The sequence below is a fragment of the Heterocephalus glaber genome, unplaced genomic scaffold (assembly GCF_053883595.1).
Source record: "Heterocephalus glaber isolate CG9 unplaced genomic scaffold, H.glaber_assembly_v1.0 deba00001481, whole genome shotgun sequence".
Lineage (NCBI taxonomy): Eukaryota > Metazoa > Chordata > Mammalia > Rodentia > Bathyergidae > Heterocephalus > Heterocephalus glaber.
The window spans coordinates 33,131,268-33,149,314 of record NW_028258317.1 but is presented as its reverse complement, the minus strand read 5'-3'; the positions used below and the strand labels follow the sequence as shown (position 1 = coordinate 33,149,314).

The following is an 18,047-nucleotide window of genomic DNA, read 5'->3' as shown; positions in this document are numbered from 1 at the left end:
CCAAGTTGGAGGATTACAGGCACGTGTCATCACACCCAACTTCATGTGTAAGTTTTTGTGTGGCTATATGTTTTTAATTCTCTTGGATATATTTTGTGATAGTTAATTGTGTTATGTCAACTTGCCTTGAATAAGAACTGCCTAGCAGATTAGTAAAGCTCTGCATGTGTCTATGGGTGACTGACACATAGGCTGCAAGCTGAGGAAGGAGGAGCCACTTCCAATGTGGATGGCACCAACCAATAGGCTTGCAGCCTGGATGGAATAAAAAGGGAAAGAGGAAGGCAGTCTCCTCTTCTTTTTTGGAGTAGCTCTAGTCTTTGCCATTATCTTTGGATATTCTTCTGGCTTTCAGTACAGACTCTTCAGTCTTCCTATGCAGACCCTTCAGTTCTCTGACATGGACTCACACTGGCAACTCTGCAGTGGGCTCTAGGTCTTGCTCTTTGGCTGGAGCCTCTGGTTCCCTGGCGTGTAGATGGCCATTCTGCATTTTGCTACACAGTTCCTGAGGTGGCCATTCTAAGCCTGCTTAGCAAACTCTTTATATAATCATATATATTTTTTATATTAAGTATGTTTTTCTAGTGAACCCATAACCGATACATATATCTATATGTAGGAGTAGGATTTCTGAGTCATATGGTAATTCTATATTTAAAATTTGAAACTCCCAGACCATATAATAAAGTAAATGCACCAATTTTACATTTTTATCAGCAATACATGAGGGTTCCAATTTCTTTACATTCTCACCAACACTTGCTATTTTCCTTTGCTTCTCTATTATAGCCATCTTAGTGGGTATGAAATGATATCTCATTGTGTTTTTTGTGTACATTTTGTGTACATTTCAGTAATAACTACTGATGTTGAGCATCCTTTACCAGCCACTAGTCTGTCTTCTTTGCTGTTGCTTTGACTTTTTTTTTGGTACTGGGGATTGAACTCAGAACTTTGTGCTTGCAAGGTAGGCATGGTGCCACTGAGCTAAATCCTAGGCTTGTCTGTCTTCTTTGGAGAAATGTCTAGTTACATCTTTTGCCAATTTTTAAATGAAATATTTGTCTTTTTATTGTTGAGTTGTAAGAATTTTAAAATATATTTTGGAAACCTGTCTTAAGGCCTAATTTTATATTAAAATCTAACACACTGAAGAGAATTCTACAAGAAGTGTTCCCCTCCTTAAAAAATAATATGTCAGTGGCTTAAATTAGTAATGGTGGCAATGGAAATAAAGAGAAGTTAATGGATTTTGGATATATTTAGAAGATAGAACACAAAGGATTTCCTGATAAAGTGAGAGTATGAAAAAAAGGAAGGAATCAAGAATTAGTTTTCCTCAAAATATTAAAAAATATCTAATACCAGCACTCCAGAGGCTGAAGCAGGAGGACTGCAGTGAGTTCAAGACCAGCCTGGGCTACATAGTGAGTTCAGCATGAATTACACATTAGAACTGAAGATTTAAAAAAATTGTTTTTGCAGTATTGGGGATCAAACTCAGGACCTTGCACTTGCAAGGCGGGTGCAGTGCCACTGACCTAAATCCCTAGCCCTAAAATATCCAGATCCCATTTTTTTTCTTTTCAATACCAGGGATCAAACTCAGGACCTTGTGTTTTTGAGGGAGGCGCTGTGCCACTGAGCTAAATCTCCAGTCCAAACTATGTCTCAAAAAAAAAGGGAGGCTCTAATGCCAATATTCATCAAACTCTTTAATGAAATTGAAAGAGAAGGAGTACTCCTAAAGTCATTCCTGGAAGCTAGCATTACCCTGATTCCAAAACAAGATAAGGATCCAACCAAAAAAGAGAACTATAGGCCAATCTCTCTAATAAACACAGATGCAAGAATCCTCAACAAGAGAATGCAACAGACCATTGAAAAGATTATACACCATGACTAAGAAGGGTTTACCCCAGGGATTCAAGGATGATTCAGAATATGTAAATCAATAAATGTAATTCATCATTTAAGCAGAAGGACGGACAAAAATCACATGATCATCTCAATGGATGCAGAAAAACAAAATCCAACATTCATTCCTGATTAAAATACTGAAGAAACAGATATAGAAGGATCTTATCTCAATCTGAGAAAAGCTGTTTATGACAAACCTACTGCCAACATTATATTAAATGGAGAAAAAAATAAAGCTTTCCCTCTAAAAATCAAGAACAAGACAAGGACATTCACTATCACCATTCCTGTTTAACATAGTCTTTGAAACATTAGCCAGAGCAATCAAGCAAGAGAAAGAAATAAAATTGATGTATAAATAGAAAAGGAAGAAATCAAAGTATCATTATTTGCAGATGACATGATCTACTTACAAGATCCAAAAAACTCCAAACCAGAGACCCCTGCAGAGGGTCCCAATGTCCTGCTCAGTGCTACAACACAAGGCAAGAAAAAAGATTTAGAGAAAGAAACAAGGAACTGGGATGGTCAAAGATAAGCAAGCTAAGACCCCGAACAGCCAGAATCACCGATATTTATTGGTGACACAATCATTGTTAGGTAGGGGTGAGGGGGTTGGTGTGGTTGCTAGAGAGAAGTTGCTGATGCAGGCAAGGCTTGTAAAAGAAGGGACAAAGCATTCTTGTGTTAGGAACAGAACAGATCAGATGTAGCTTGAGGTTAAGAATTAACCCTGTCTTAGGGCCGGGGATTTAGCTCAGTGGCCCCATGCCTGCCTCGCAAGCGCAAGGTCCTGCGTTTGATCCCTGGTTCCTCCTCAAAAAGAAAAAAGAATTAACTTTGTCTTTTCAGTTAAGAAGGTTTTAATTCTGGGAATGGAATTTGGATAAGAGTCACTTTGACCTTGGCTGTCATGTTATCTTCTATCAAGCCCCCCAGCTTCATGGACCTTTTCTCTGGCCTCTGCCATGGCCATTGGCAGGGGGGTTGGTACCAACCTGTGCACCATTTACATCGTCCTATGAGTCATATAGTCTTTGGTCAGACTCACTTTTTAAAACAAGCCAGTTGTGGGGTTAACTCTTTACAGCCTGCAATGCTTATGCCCTTCTTTGGGGATAAACAACAGGGAAGTTTCTCACATTCCACTAAAAGACTTCTATAATTAATAACCAAATTCAGGAATGTATCAGGATATAAAATTAACACACAAAAATTGATAGCATTCTTATACATTAATAATGAACTCACTGAGAAACAAATTAGGAAAACAATACCATTCACAGTAGCATCAAGAAAAATTAAATACTTAGGAATTAACCTAACCACGGAAGTGAAAGACTTCTACAAAGAAAATTACATCATTCTGAAAAAATACTAAAGAGGGGGCCAGGGATTTAGCTCAGTGGTGCTGCCACCTGCCTCACAGGCTCAAGGTCCCAAGTTCAATCCCTGGTACCAAAATAAAGAAACTAAAGAGGACAACAGAAAGTGGGAAGATATCCCATGTTCCTGAATAGGCAGAACCAATAAAGTCAAAATGGCTATACTTCCAAAACTGATATGTAGGGGGTTTTGTGGGTTTTTTTGTACCAGGGATTGAATTCTGGACCTTGTGCTTGTGAGGCAGGTGGCAGAACCACTGAGCTAAACCCCTGGCCCAACTGATATATAGGTTTAACACAATCTCAATAAAAATGCCAACAGCATTCCTCACAGATCTAGAGAAAAGAATACAAAAATTCATATGGAACCAGAAGAGGCCCAAAATAGCAAAAGCAATTCTGAGTAACAATAATAAAGCAGAAGGGATTACAATTCCAGATTTGAAGTTATTCTCTAAAGTTACAGTGATAAAACCAGTATAGTACTTGCACAAAAACAGAAATGTTGATCAATGGAATGAAACAGAAGAAGCAGGAACAACACTAGGCACATTCAACAATTTGATCATCAACAAAGGAGTCAAAAACATACACTGGAGGAAACAGAGCCTCTTTAATAAATGGTGCTAGGCTCTGAAAAAAGAGATCAAAGAGGATACAAGAAAATGGAAAGACATCCCTTGCTCCTGGGTAGGAAGAACCAATATAGTGAAAATGGCCATACTTCCAAAACTACTATATAGATTCAATGCAATGCCAATTGAAATTCCAACAATATACTTCACAGAACTAGAGAAAACAATCCAAAAATTCATTTGGAACCAGAAGAGACCTAGAATAGCTAAAGCAATTCTAAGCAACAGAGACATGGCTGGGGGTATCACAATCCCCAACTTGAAACTATACTACAAAGCTACTGTGATAAAATCAGGATGGTACTGGCAAAGGAACAGACCTGAGGATCAGTACAATACATTAGAAGATCCAGAAACAACTCCAGACATGCTCAGCCACCTCATCTTTGACAAAGGAGCCAATCACCATCATTGGAGGAAAGATAGCCTATTTAATAAATGGTGTTGGAAAAACTGGATCTCAACCTGCCAAAGATTAAAACTAGACCCATACCTATCACCATGTACTAAACTAAGACCAAAGTGGATTAAAGATATAAATATTAAGACAGAAACACTAAACTTGCTGGAAGGTAAGTTAGGTAGAACTCTTGAAGACATTGGCATAGGAAAAGGCTTCATGAACAAAACCTCAGCAGCACGGGAACTAGCAGAAAGAATCAGCAACTGGGATCTCATCTTATTAAAAAGCTTCTGCACTGCAAAAGAAACCACCAACAGAGCTAACAGACAACCTACAATATGGGAAAAAATTTTTAGCAGCTGTACCTCAAAGGACTGCTATCTAGAATACATAAAGAATTGAAAAAATCAGACCCCCCCAAATTCAAAGACCCAATTCAAAAATGGGCATCTGAAATGAACAGACATTTCTCAGACAAACAAGTAAAAGCAGCAAATAAACATATGAAAAAATGTCAACATCACTTGTCATTTGAGAGATGCAGATGAAAACAACCCTGAGATTCCACCTCACCCCAGAAAGAATGGCTGCTATCAAGAAATCAACAAATAACAAATGCTGGCGGGGTTGTGGGGAGAAAGGAACCCTTCTCCATTGTTGGTGGGAGTGCAGACTGGTGCAACCACTGTGGAAGTCAGTATGGAGATACCTCAAAGAACTAGGACTAGAGGTCCCATATGACCCAGCTATTCTCCTGCTGGGTATCTTCCCAAAAGAATTGAAAGAATCATACCACAGTGATATATGCGCACCCATGTTTATTGTGGCACAATTTGTAATAGCTAAAGCTTGGAAACAGCTCAAGTGTCCATCAACTGGAAACTGGATAAAGAAGATGAATTTTTAAAAATAAAATGGAGTACTACTCAGCCATATAGAATGAGAACCTACAGACATTTATAGCTAAATGGATCCATACTGAAGACATCCTTTTAAGTGAAATAAATAGGACACACAAGTGTAAATACCAAATAGTTTCCCTGGTGTGAGAAACTGAAAGTGTAAATAAGGATCAAAACGATTAAAATTAATAACTGATAATTTGAAATAGGAAGAAAATGTTCAAAGGAGTAGGGGAACGGGAAGGGGAAAGGAAAGGAGGGAGAGGAAAAATTATGAGAAAAGAAAAAAATGGAAACAAAGTCTATGTAAATAGGGAAGGGTGGAGGAGGTGAAGGGTGCACAGGTAATGGGGAAAAAATAAGAACCAAGATACATCATGTACAGGTACAAGCAACCAATGATAAATGTTAATGTATTATATACCTAAAATGTACCAATAAAAGAAGTTAACCAAAAAAAAAAATCTTACTCAAGGCATATAACAGTCAAGATTTCAGAAATTTAACAGAACAGAATATTAAAAGCTATTAGAGAAAAGAAATAAATAATCTATAAAGAAAAGCCCATCAGAATCATAGACTTCTCAACACAAACACTCAAGTCAAAGAGAACTTGGAGTGAAGTATTTCAAGTCCTGAAGGAAAACAGCCTCCAACCCAGATTGATATACCCTGCAAAACTATCTTTCAAAATTGATGGAGAAATAAGATACTTCCATGACAAAGAACACCTGAAAAAATTCATGAGAACTAAACCAGCACTGAAGTGTTCTGAGGGATATTCTCGAAAGGGACAAAAAAAAATACAACTCCATGAACCCCAATAAAATGAATTCTCTAGGCAAGGCAAGAAATTAAACAGAAAAAGAAAGAAGGAAGCCAATAATAGGAAAATAACATGACAGAGATAAGACAATACATGTCAGTTATAACCATGAATGTTAATGGTCTCAATTCACCAATCAAAAGAAATAGATTGACACAATGGATCAAGAAGCAAGATCCTAGAATATACTGCATACAAGAAACACATTTAATTAAAAAAGAAATTCATAGACTGAAAATCAAATGCTGGAAAACAACATTCCACACAACAAGAACCGGGGAAAAACAGGAGTAGCTATTCTATTTGCACATAAAGTAGATTTCAAGCCAAGAGTGATTAAGAGAGACAAAGAAGTTCACTGTATCCTTGTAAAGGGAACAATCCAAGAGGAACAGATAAGAATCATAAATATATATGCACCAAGTAGCAGTGTACCCTACAATATAAAACAAATATTAACAGACATGAAAAATCTTATAAGCATTAATACAGTTATAATGAGGGACATCAGTACCCCCACTGTCACAAATAAACACATCATCTAGACAAAAAATTAACAGTGAAATATTTGAACTGAACCAAACTTTTGAACAAATGGATTGAGTAGATGTCTAGAGAGTGTTCCACCCTACAACATCAGAATTCACATTCTTCTCAGCTGCACAGGGGATGTTCTCCAAAATAGATCATATACTAGCTCATAGAACATGAGTAAGTAAATGTAAAGGATTTGAAGGTATCACATGTATATTATCAGACCATAGTACATAGAAATTGGAAATCACCTTTTCCATTGCTGGTGCGAGTGCAGGCTGGTGCAACCACTGTGGAAATCAGTATGGAGATGCCTCAAAGAACTAGGACTAGAGGTCCCATTTGACCCAGCTATTCCCCTGCTGGGCATCTTCCAAAAAGAATTAAAAGAATCATACCACAGCGATATATGTCCACCCATGTTTATAGCAGCACAGTTTGTAATAGTTAATGCTTGGAAGCAGCCCAAGTGCCCATCAACTGGAAACTGGATAAAGAAGATGTGGTTTTTAAAAATAAAATGGAGTACTACTCAGCCATAAAGAATGAGAAAATAGTCATTTATAGCTAAATGGATGCATATCAAGGCCATACTCTTAAGTGAAATAAATAGGACACACATGTAAATACTGAATAGTTTCTCTAGTGTGAGAAACTGAAAGTGTAAATAAGGGTTAAAATGATTAAAATGAATAACTGATAATTTGAAATAGGAAAAAAGGTCCAAAGAGGTAGGGGTGAAGGGAGGGGAAGGGGAAAGGAAAGAAGGGAAAGGAAAAATTATGAGAAAAGAATAAAAAATGGAAACAAAGTCTATGTAAATAGGGAAGGGCGCACAGGTAATGGGTAAAAAATAAGAATCAAGATACATCATGTACAGGTACAAGCAACCAATGATAAATGTAAATGTATTGTATACCTAAAATGTACCAATAAAAGAACTTAAGAATAAAAAAAAAGACATTGGAAATCAATGGGAAAAAAACCTCCTGTTACAAGAACTTCATACTGCTTGCCTTGCAAGCACTAGGTCCTGAGTTCGATTCCTGATACCAAAAAAAAAGTACTTCATAAACACATGGAAATGAAATAACATCCTCCTGAATAGTCAATGGGTAACAGACAAAATTAAAAGAGAAATCAGACAGTTTCTGTACTTAAACAATAATGCCAGTACAATATACTGGAACTTTTGGGATGCAATGAAAGCAGTCCTATGAGGGCAATTTATAGTGGTGAATACCCATATCAGGTGAACAGAGCAGGCTTAAATAAACAACCTAATGTTGAACCTCAAGCTTCTAGAAAAAGAAGAGCCAGTCAAGCACAAAGGTCATTTGTGACAGGAAATTATAAAGATCAGAGAAGAAATTAATGCAATGGAGACTAAAAAAAAAAAAATACAAAGAATCAATGAATCGCAGAGTTAGTTCTTGGAAAGAGTAAATAAAATTGACAAACCCTCAGCAAACCTTATCAAAAAAAAAAAAAGGAAAGAAAATACTTGAATCCATGCAATTAGGAATGAAAAGGGTGAAATCACAACAGACCCTGCAGAAATCCAGAAGATTTATACCTACTTTGAGAACCTGTATTCTAATAAGATGGAAAATACCGAAGAAATGGACAGATTCCTATATACACATGAATTATCAAAGGTGAATCAAGAAGATATAACAATTCCAAATAACTCAATATCAGTCAATGAAATTGAAGATGTAATTAAAAAACCTACCAACAAAGAAAAGCTCAGGCCCTGATGGATTCACTGCTGAATTCTATAAGAAATTTTGAGAAGACTTAATGCTGCTACTTCTCAAACTCTTTAATGAAACTGAAAGGAAAGCAATATTCCCAAACTCATTCCTGGAAGCAAGCATTACCCTAATACCAAAACCAGAGAAGGATCCAACCACAAAACAGAACTACAGGCCAATGTCCCTAATGAACATAGATGCAAAATTCCTCTCTAAGATACTGGCAAAGGGAATCAACAAAACACCCATTCATGATAAAAACCATACAGAAAATTGGTATGGATGGTCTTTACCTGAATCTGATAAAAGCCATCTATGACAAACCAATAGCCAACATCATACTAAATGGACAAAGATTGAAAGCTTTCACTCTAAAATCAGGAATGAGACAAGGATATCCACTGTCATGACTCTTATTCAATATAGTTCTGGAAACATTTGCCAGAGCAATTATACAAGAGAAAGAAATGAAAAGGAATAAGGATAGGAAAGGAAGAAGTTAAATTATCATTATTTGTGGATGACACAATACTCTGCACAGAAGACCCAAAAACTCCACCAAAAGACTTTTAGATTTGATAACCAAATTCAGTAGCATAGCTGGATATAAAGTCAACACTCAAAAATCAATAGCATTCCTGTATATGAATAACAAATTCACTGAGAGAGAAATCAGGGAAACAACACCTTTCACAAAAGCATCCAAAACAATGAAATACCTAGGAATCAATTTAATTAAGGTAGTAAAAGACCTGTATATCGAAAACTATAGTACTCTGAAAAAAGAGATTGATGAGGATATGAGAATATAGAAAGATATCCCTTATTCTTGGATAGGAAGAACTAATATAGTGAAAATGGCCATACTTCCAAAATTGTTATACAGATTAAATGTAATCTGAATCAACATTCTAATAGCATATCTCACAGAATTAGAAAAAAAATCCTTAAAATTCATTTGGTACCAGAAAAGACCTAGAATAGCAAAGTCAATTCTGGGCAACAAAGGCAAGGTAGGGGGCATCACAATCTCTGATCTGAAATTATATTGCAAAGCTATTGTGATAAAAACAGTATGGTACTGGCAAAAGAACAGACCTGAGGATCAGTGGAACAGATTAGAAAATGCAGAAACAACTCCAGACATACTCAGCCACCTTATCTTTGACAAAGGAGCCAAATACCTCTACTGGCAGAAAGATAAACTCTTTAATAAATGGTGCTGGAAAAATAAATAAATAAATGGTGCTGGAAAGACTGGATTTCCACATGTGGAAGATTGAAACTAGACTCATATCTTTCACCATCCACTAGCCTAAAATTGAAATGGATCAAAGATCTAAATATTAAAACAGAAAAACTAAATCTGTTGGAAGGGAGAATAGGCAGAATGCTTGGGGACACAAGAGTAGGCAAAGATTTCATGAAGAAAACCCAGACTACATGGGAAATACTACAAAGGTTCAATAATTAGGACATCATCTTATTAAAAAGCTTTTGCACAGCAAGAGAAACCACTAATGGGATGAAGAGACAACCCACAGTATGGGAAAAATTTTTTGTCAGCTATTTCTCAGACAATGGACTGCTATCTAAAATATATAAAGAACTCAAGAAAATCAAATGCTCCAAATTTAAAGACTTAATTGAAAAATTGGCGTCTGAAATGAATAGTCACTTCTCAGATGAAGTAGAAATGGTAAATATATGAAAAAATGTTCAACGTCACTGGTCATTCAAGTGATGCAAATTAAAACAACACTGAGATTCCATTTCACTCCAGAAATAATGGCTGTTATAAAGTAATCAACCAATAACAAAGCTGAAGGGGGCTGGGGATTTAGTTCAGTGTTCTGGCCACCTGCCTCGCAAGCGCAAGGACCGGAGTTCAATCCCCAGTACCAAAAAAAACCCCCCAAAATGCTGGAGGGACTGTGGGGAAAAAGGAACCCTTCTGCATTGTTGGTGGGAGTGTAAAATGGTGCAACAAATGTGGCAATCAGTGTGGAGATTCCTCAAAAAATTAAACCTAGGGGTTCCATTTGACCCAGCTATCCCTCTTCTTGGTACTGTTCTGAAAAAATTAAAAGCATTCTACCACAGCAATATATGCATCCACATGTGTATAGTGGCAGTTTGTAATAGCTAAATCTTGGAAACAGTCCAAATGTCCACCAACCCATGAATGGATAAAGATGTGGATTTTTTACCTAATGGAGTACTTCTCTGCCATAAAGGAGGATGAACTTCAGGCATTTCCATCTAAATGGATGCACCTTGAGACCATACTCTTAAGTGAAATAAATAAATTGGACACGCATGTTTAAATACCACATTGTTTCTCTGGTGTGAAAAACTGAAACTGGAAATAAGGACGAAAATGTGTAATAGATATTGGGAAGTGGGAAGAAAATGTTCAAATGGAAAGGGGAACAAGGGAAGAGGGTGGAAGGTAAAAAAGGACCAAAAAAAAAAAGTGAAAATAGAAGGAAAAAATGGAAACAAAGCTTTTGTATATAGGGAGGGGAGGGAGGCTTAGGAGAGGTAGGGAATGGGAAAGAAAGAGGCAGGAGGTATCATGTACAGATGTAAATTCCCTACAAAGAGTGTTATCATTATGTATGCCTAAAATGTACCAATAAATGTTTTGCTATTGAAGAAAGTTAAAAAAAAGAAAGTTATCATTAATTTACCTTGTGGTTAAAATAAATTTGGGAATGGCCATATTAAGAAGGCCTTATGGTGCTGGGCACAGGGTATACAGTATCTGTACTCTGCACTCAGGTGGCCAAACCGGAGGATGGAAAATTAGAGTGTCCAACCTGGGCTATATAGCAAGACCTTGTTCCAAAGAACCCAAAGCAACATGAGAAATGATAAACAAGACCTACCTTCCTTCCTTCCTCCCTTTCTTCTGCTTCTTCCTTCCTTCCTTCCTTCCTTCCTTGGTCTATGTGGTCTGGGCTGCCTTTGAAGGTGATTCTCCTGCTTCAGTCTCCCGAGTGCTGGGATTACAATTGTGCAACACAGTATCTGCCTCTGAAATGATATTTATTTGTTTTTTGTTTTTTCATTAAGTTTATTCATACATTTTAGGTATAAAATAGTTACATTCATCATTGGGATCTTGTACCTTTATGTGATGTATCTTAGCTCTTATTTTTTCTCCATTTCCCTGCCCTCCCCTCACCCTCTCCACCCTTCCCTATTTATAGACTGTTTCCATTTTTTTCCTTTTCTCATATTTCTTCTTTTCCCTTCTTTCCTTGCCCCTACCTCTCCCACTTCCCCTACTCCTTTAGACCTTTTCTTCCTATTTCACATTATCAATTATACCATTTGAGCCTTATTTACATTTTTAGTTTTTCACACCAGAGAAACTATTTGGTATTTACATGTGTGTCCTACTTATTTCACTTGAGTATGGCCTCAATGTGCATCCACTTAGCTATAAATGTCACTAGTTTCTCATTCTTTATGGCTGAGTAGTATTCCACTTTATAGAAAAACCACATCGTCTTTATCCAGTCTCCAGTTGATGGGAATTTGGGCTGTTTCCAAGTTTTAGTTATTACAAACTGTGCCACTATAAACATGGGTGCGCATATATCGCTGTGGTATGATTCTTTTAATTCTTTTGGAACGATACCCAGCACAGGGATAGCTGGATCAAATGGGACCTCTAATCCTAGTTTTTTGAGTTATCTCCATACGGATTTCCACAGTGGTTGCACCAGTCTGCACTCCCACCAACAATGGAGAAGAGTTCCTTTCTCCCCAGAGGCCCCACCAGCATTTGTTACTGCTTGATTTCTTGATAGCAGCCATTCTTTCTGGGGTGAGGTGGAATCTCAGTGTTGTTTTCATCTGCACGTCTCAAATGATCAGTGATGTTGAACATTTTTTCACGTTTATTTGCTGCTTTTACTTGTTTGTCTGAGAAATGTCTGTTCATTTCAGATGCCCATTTTTGAATCAGGTCTTTATATTTGGGGGGGGGTCTGATTTTTTTGAGTTCTTTATATATTCTAGATAGTAGACCTTGTCTGAGGAACAGCTGGTAAAATTTTTTTCCCGCACTGGAGGTTTTCTCTGATATTTATTTGTTTCAAACAGAGAGGGGAGAGGAGTAGGTGGAAGTATACAGAAAATAAGATTCACAAGAGTTAAACATTTCTCTCATATGTGAAATCAAAATTTAAAAAAAAGATGTCATGAAATTGAGTGAGTCTAAACCAGATGTGGTGATGCATGCTCATAATTCTTGGACCTGGGGGCCAAGGCAGGAATGATCACAAGTTTGAGCCTAGCTCAGCAGTTTAGGCACTTAGCAAATGAGTTATTTTTACAGATGATCCCTAAAAATTGCTCTCAGTACCAAACTTATGAGTACATAAAATACTTAAAACAACTTGTCTGTGTTAATGGGGATCGAATCCAGGGCCTTCATAATGAGCTACATCCCCAGCCCTTTTTTAATTTTAATTTTTAAATACGGTCTCACTAAATCACTGAATTACTCACACTGGTTTCAAACTTTCAATCCTCCTGCCTCAGCCTTCAATGGTGCTAGGATTACAGGCATGTGCTACCAGGCCCAGATAAAAACAATTTTCTTTATGATGGAAATTTTTGAAAAGACATGCAAACTAAAGAACAGTGTAAGGAATTCTCAAGTGTCCATCAGCACACTCCGTGTGTCCATTCTGTATTTAGAGCCTTCCTCTCCCCTCATTCCCCCTGTGCAGTTTTTAGGCAAATTGTAAACATCACGTAAAATACATTCTCATGAAATTTCTTCAACAAAGGTAGTTTACAAACAGCAGATCAAGTGAAATCAATTTTTCCACTTTTTCCGAGTATCTTCTTGTATTGCAATTGTAAACACTATCACTGAAGTAGTAAAGTAAGTTGGATCAGCCCTATAGAATGCTACGTTAAATGCTAAACAAACCCACTTACATTCACTTTAAAAAGTTCTATCATTAATGAGCACTTGTGATCTTCCAGGCACAATGTGTTATTTCACTACTGGTCACCTGCTGTGGAATCATTACCCTTGAATTCTTCATCTGGAAAGAAGCAGCATTTACTATCCCATGTGAGTAGAGAGTGAGTAGAGAATTCTGAAGCGGCTTAGTTGGGTGATTCTGGCTCAGGGTGTGCTACCAAAGTATTGTGTGGAGCTATAGTCATTTCAGGGTTCAACTTTGGGACGCGCTCTCAGACTCATTCTTAGGGCTGCCTGGGGACATGGTAGCTGGTTTTCCAAGAGCAAGCCAGTGAGCTTATTCTCTGGATGAGAAAAAGATAGAAGTGCTTTTTCTTTCTTTTCTTTTTTTGGTCTTTTTGAGATTGGGTCTGGCTTTGCAGTGCAGGCTGTAGCCCAGGCTGGCCTTGAAGTCACAGTGATCCTTCTGTTTCAGCCTCCCAAGTGCTAGGATTACAGACATGTGCACCACACCTAGCTTAGAAGTCTTTTTTACAATTTCATCTTGTTAGAGATATTATCACTTTCAATGTACTCCATGTAGCAGAAAACAGTAAGTTCATTAAAATTCAATATGAGGAAACTACACAAAGATACAAATTCTAGGACACTAGGCATGGTGTGCTTGCCTATAATGTCAGCACTTGGAAGGCTAAGGCAGGAAGATTGCCGGGAGTTCGAGGCCAGCCTGGGATATACAGTAAGTTCAAGACCAGTCTAAAGCACATAGGGAGAACCTGTCTTAGAAAACCAAAAACCAAAAAAACAAAAACAAAAACAAAAACAGAGACATAAATAACACGAGGCAAAGACTGTTGTATACATGAGATATTATGTATCATATGTGCTTAGTATTACTGAACTGGATTAATACTTATAGCTTATTGTTAATTAATAAATGTCTTCTTTATGAATATCATTCTACTCACTTTACACATGAGGAAAACCAAACTAGCCCAGGAGTGGAGACTGATATATGCGTCATTCCCCATTTTTTGTGTGTGTGTGCAGTGCTAGAGATCAAACTCATGCGCATTACACATGCTAGTTAAGAGCCTTACCCCTCTCTCAACCTCCATCAATTTTTTTTTGAGACAAAGTCTCACTATTTAGCCCAGGTTGGCCTCAAACTCAAGGTCTGCCTGCCTCAGCCTCCCAAGTGCTGGGACTACAGGCATGTGCCACCACACCCAGCCTATCAATTGGTTTTTTTTTTTTTTGGTACCAGGGATCGAACTCTGGTCCTTGTGCTTGCGCAGCAGGCGGCGAAACCACTGAGCTAAATCCCCGGCCCTATCAATTGGTTTTTGATAGACCACTATGTATGTGCTACCATGCTAGGTTCTAGGCTCCTAGAACAGCACATGATATGTCAACACATATATGTGACACTGCCCTTACAGGGCAATGCTTAGGATTTAAAAAAATTTTTTAAATTTAAAAATGTTTGGTGTTTTTTTTTGTTTTTTGAGATGGGATCTCACTATGTAGTTTAGGCTGGTCTCAAAATTGAAGCTATCCTCCTGCCTCAGCCTTCCAAGTGCTGGGATTACAGGCATGGGCCACCATACCCAGCTTGGATTTTTCTCTAGAGACAGTGTTATGATGTTGTCCAGGCTGGTCTTGAACTCACAATCCTCCTGCCTCAGCATCCTGAGAAGCTGGAATTACAGGCTGTGCCACCATGCTACGAGAACAAATATGTAGAATGATAAAATTGATGGGGTCTGCTGCCACATTAAAGATAGCTACCAAAACTATCTTGCTTAGTTTAAGACAATTTTCAATGTATACATTTAGCTCCTTTGCCTTCCAGATCCATAGCAGTCTGCAGGGACCATGCCCATCAGAAAGCATTAAGGAGCTTTCTACTAGAACATGTTCGTCTCTCCAATGGGCTCCAGTGATTATCCTAGGGCCTTATGTTGTGCACTGAGCTATACCCTCTCCTCCATTCCTGTGCATTCTATAGGCTCATCTGAACTGTGATGCTGTAATTACCACAGTAAAGTGGTTAGTGGCTTCTCTAGTTCTCTATGTACTTTTAAGACAGTGAAATATTTACATATTAAATGTAAAAACAAGCTTATTTAATTAAGCCCTGGGCATGTAACAGTGCAGTTCAGTAGGTTGTTGAATCAAGCACTTCTAGACCTCTAGTGAAAACTTAAGTCCACAGCATATAAACTTGTTCTCTGAAATTTTGGCAAGAAAATGGCAATCTATGATAAAACTATAGGACAATTAAAACACTAAGAAATATTAAAGAATTTGTCAAAATCTAAATTGCAAAATGAGCAAAATCAATCAAATGGATGATCCTGGCTTCTTCCATTTTTCAACAGTATAGGAGAGAGAGGAATTCTCAACCTTGAGGGTTAATGATGCGTACCCACTAAGAAATCTTGTTAACTGTCATTTTTTTGTGTGCAAGTGTGGTGCTGGGCAAGATCTCTACCTATAGAGATCTATATCCTCAGCTCCAATTAAACATTTTTAAATTATTAATTTGCAATTTAAATTAATTTGCACTTTCATAAGGATGGACAAGAAGTTCAAACTAAATTTTGAAATATCAGATTCTTTAAAAAACTTCTGTCTCTATGGTCACTATCAATGATGGTTTCCAGAGGTCCAAACTGACTGTGAACTCTTGTCCCTCTCTCCCCAGGAGTAGGATTGAATTTAGGGAGCGCTGGGACACATCCCAAGGCCTTTTTACTCTGAGAGAAGGTCTCACTAAAGTGCCAGGCTGGCCTCAAACTGGGGACCCTCGATCCTCAGGTTCCTTAGTAGCTGAGAGGCGTGCGTCAACAAGCCCGACCAAACTATATTTAAATAATGATGTGCATGTCTTCGGAATCCTGACATTGTTCTGTTACTGAATACAAACCTCAAATTATCCGTACGTGCAGTAAACTTCAGGAAAAAAAAATTGAGAACAGGGCATTTATAAACCAGGTGTACTCACACTTTTTTTTTTTTTTTTTTTAAGCAAAACTATAGACTAAAGAGAGCGTTATCTCAGGACAGTGATCATTACATACGGGAATGCTCACCAGATCTGCCCGGATCTAACCAGTTCCACTGTGATCCGAGGTGGAATCAGTGTCATTGGCTGGTATCTTTGGGCTAGGACTAAGTTAATTTTAAAAAGTTCTGATTGATTTCAAACCACTTGCCGCCTGGTTGGTTATGATAACTTTTTTTTTTTTTTTGGTACCGGGGATCGAACTCGGGTCTTTTGCTTGCACAGCAGGCGGCAAAACCACTGAGTCAAATCCCCGGCCCGGTTATGATAACTTTAAAACACTGTGAAAAAGTATCCTGCAAATTTTGCGTTTCGCTTCGGACTGACGCGCAGACTGGGGTCCGCCTCCGAGGCGGGCCCGATGTGTGCTCAGCCGACCGGCGCCGCCCGAGCACACAGGAACGAGGCCCGAGCGGCCCGGCCTGAGGCGCTGGGGCGCGGCCGTGAGGAGCGCCGGCCTGCGGCCCCGGCCCCTACCCCGGCCCCTGCCCCGGCCCAGGCGGGAACCCCACTCCACCCGCGGAGAAGTCCTACGTTCCCGCGTTACTCTCCTCAGGGACCGACCCACTCCACGTCACTTTCCGGGCCTGAACATTTGGAGCGGAGCAGCTGTTCCCGCCTGAGGCCCTTCAGACGAGCACCAGCCAAAGGGCCAGCGGCCCGGGGTGCGCCTCCCACAGCTTCGCGTCCGCGCCACGCTTTCTCCGCGCGTGCGCGAGGCCCCGCCGGCAGCCTGGCCGTGGGGTCGCCGTCGGGGAAGGGCGGGGAGGGGCGACCGCACCTCCCTGGGGGCGGAACTCGAGTGTGTCCCCGCCCACACAGCCTCCACCCTCCCCTGCCGCCTCCGCTTAGGGAGGGAACGGAGCGGCGGAGGAAAGGAGGAAAGTGCGGCTCTGTGGAGAGGGACGGAAGGCCGGGAGAACCGAAAGCAGGAGCGGAACTTGGCAGTCGGCCATCGGGCTCGCAGTGCCGCGGGCAGCTCCTAGACTGCCCCTTTCGCCGGCCCTTCACGGGCTCACGTCCCCGGTCCCCTCACGGCGGCGGCGCCCCGAGACCCGGCCGGAGCGCGCAGACGCAGAGCGGCGTGGCGCGCGGCCCCGAGCCGTCCCGGCCTGCCCCGCCAGTGCCCAGGCCGCGGAGCCTCGCGCCCGGGTGGAGCGGCGTCGGGCGGCGCTCCTGGCTGGCGCGGCAGGTGAGTGTCCGCGGGGTGGGCGCGTCCCGGGTCCGGCCTTGCTTCTCCACGGTTCCGGGCTGGGCAACCCGAGCCTCGGAGGCGACGGTAGGGCCGCCCGCGCCCCGGGAGCCTCTGCGTGCGCGGGGCCCGGGCCAGAGCCGCCGGCCGCCCCGGGAGAGCGAGGCAACGGCGCGGAGCGCGGGAGGGCAGGGCGGGTCCCCGCAGGTGTGGTGTGGGGTGCGGCCGGGCTGGTGCGGCTCTGCGCGGAGGGCTTCGGGTCACCCCCAGGGGCTGCGGCGCGCGGGAAGCCCGCGGAGGTGCAGACTGCTGAGAGAGCTGCAGCTTTCCTGCTCGTGGGCGCAGTCTCTTTTCCCCACTTCTTTCTGCTTCCTAGGCATTGTCCCTCCCGAAAACCGTGCTGCATCAGAACAAATAAGGAATGACCTAGTTTTCAGATAGTTCCCCCTCCTTTCGCGTTTGTTTCACA

At 40.3% G+C, this 18,047-nt stretch overlaps 1 protein-coding gene and 1 long non-coding RNA gene across 4 annotated transcripts in view; one reads left to right on the top strand and one right to left on the bottom strand.

The window, feature by feature from the left end:
* Window positions 1–17,061, bottom strand: part of LOC110347735 (uncharacterized) — a 30,908-nt gene extending 13,847 nt beyond the window's left edge. The window contains exons 1-2 of one of the 2 annotated variants that reach the window (XR_015439916.1): window positions 16,415–17,061; window positions 11,257–11,404 (exon numbers count right to left, since the gene is read on the bottom strand). This is a non-coding gene — a long non-coding RNA (uncharacterized LOC110347735). Of the gene's footprint in view, window positions 1–11,256 lie in introns of both variants that reach the window. The other variant, XR_015439917.1, reaches the window with a different exon arrangement.
* A 185-nt stretch (window positions 17,062–17,246) lies between these two features.
* Dennd4c (DENN domain containing 4C) overlaps window positions 17,247–18,047 on the top strand; it is a 118,363-nt gene continuing 117,562 nt past the window's right edge. For both annotated transcript variants that reach the window (XM_004838333.3, XM_004838332.3), the window contains exon 1: window positions 17,247–17,578. The gene's annotated coding sequence lies outside the window, so the exon portion shown is untranslated. The remainder of the gene's footprint in view (window positions 17,579–18,047) is intronic.